Genomic DNA, 1,997 nt, shown 5'->3' with positions numbered 1-1,997 from the left:
TCTTGACTTCCTACTTTTGCATTCCAGTCCCCTATAATGAAAAGGACATCTTTTTTAGGTGTTAGTTCTAAAAGGTCTTGTAGGTCTTCATAGGACCGTTCAACTGAAGATGGTATTGTTAGATAGTTAGAATAGGGAAAAGGAGTCCAAAATGGCAGTGGCTAAAAGAAAAGGAAGGGAAAAACCCACAAAAATAGAACAGAGGAAGGTCAAAGGAAGGTCCGAGGACTGGAGTGAGGACTTCAGGTAGAACAGCACTCTTGACTAAGCCAAATTTGCATAGGGCAGGCCCAGGGGGAAGAAAAAATCATATAAAAGAGGAGCCAAAGGGCTCTCTCTCTCTCCACACCCCCTCACTTGCTGCGGCGCTCTTCTCCTTGTGTCTTTGGATTGTCGTGCCCTCACGCCTCGAAGATGGATTTTCCTGCTATCTTCTAAATAAAATAGAGCTGTAACACTGAGCTGTAACACTGATTTATCTAATAGCTATAACACGGTCTGTCCAAGACCCAGGAGCTGTGATATGCCAAGGGGGCTTTAATGTCCATCACTCCAAATCTTTGTTGTGACGAGACAAAGAACCGAGGAGCATACACTCACCTGACAGAATAACAACACTTTTAAGCGAATGAGAGGCAGAATCATAAATGGAAGCAAACAGCTGCAGTGGGCCAGCAGGGCACTGAAGGGAGCCAGGCCATGCAGGACCAGAAGAGATGATCGGCGCGCTTCAGCACTGGGAAAGCAGCTCCTCATGGAAAAACTACATAGATGACCAGTTATGATCCAAGATAGTTTGTACTTCAATGATACAAAAGGATGAAATGTCATTGACATTTAATATATTAGAGCACTGTCCCCCTTATCTTTTTCCTTCTCTTCTAAATTTGGCAGAGGATACCCTATTCTTTAAGGAGTGCAGTTATTAAAGGTAGAAGTGTCTAATTATAGGATAAGAGGAAATTATTTTGCCAGGGAGGGAAGAAGAGCTCAGGAGTCTAGGAATGGCACCCTTGGGCACTACTGTTTAATTTATAAGCTATTTATCTCCTCACTTACACCTGGCAGAAACAATTAGCATTTGGTAATTTGTTGATCCTATCGAGGCCCTAGGATTTGCTATCGTAGTTGCCACCAATATAAATGGTATCTGAAATAAACAAAGTAGAAATGGCCTGCTATTAAATCATGCCCCTTTATCCAGGTTCGGATTTATTTTAGTCAGGTGGAGTCTTTACCTTTTGGCGTCATTTCTATTGGTAAATCAACATGCTAATTTTCCAAGAGATTTTAAGATGCTTTCGGAGTCCTATCACAGTGCGGATCAGGGTCCTTTTCGGAAGTGCCAACGGCGCCTCGCAAATCAGGGCCGGTGGAGACACAAGTGAGAAGGCGTTGAAGGTGCAGTCTTGTAAGTTTTCAAAAAGCCACCATAACAGCAGCCTCCCCCAGCTCGCCCTCTGCAGCCCGGGGGCCCAGCTCCTCCAGGCCGACCTCGGCTCCACCCTTTCGCTTCGGCGTCTACGATCCGGAAGGGCAGACAGAATCCGGGGAGGAAAACCTCCCCTCCAGTCTGTGTGGGTCCGCAGACTGTGAGCCCTTGGCCACCTTGGGCAGGCTTCTCAGGGCGCCACCTGAGAAGCTGCTGGCAGACTTTCCCTGAAATATCCCCAAGTTCAAACCAGTGTGATGGAGCCAAAGGTATTTTCAGAGATGAGCTTCTTTATCCCATCGCCCCCAATTTCAGTCTCCCCCCCACTGAAGGAGCTAGGGGTTCAGTGCTCAGAGCCATAACGGAGGCTTTAGTTAGGACAGAAAAAACGGCCAGTCTTCTGGCTTTTGTTATTTAAAACCAAAAATCCTTAGGAGAATTCAGCCGATTTTCCAGTGAAGACTGGTTGACTAGAGAGGGATTTCCCTTGCCGGGAAAGTAAGTATTTGAGCTGGGGAAGGGAGGAGGGAAGGAACGAGGAGAGGGGGAGCGGTGGGGGGCGGGG

This window comes from Bison bison, unplaced genomic scaffold (assembly GCF_000754665.1).
Source record: "Bison bison bison isolate TAMUID 2011002044 unplaced genomic scaffold, Bison_UMD1.0 scf7180017864460, whole genome shotgun sequence".
Taxonomy (NCBI): domain Eukaryota; kingdom Metazoa; phylum Chordata; class Mammalia; order Artiodactyla; family Bovidae; genus Bison; species Bison bison.
This window is presented reverse-complemented; position numbering follows the sequence as displayed.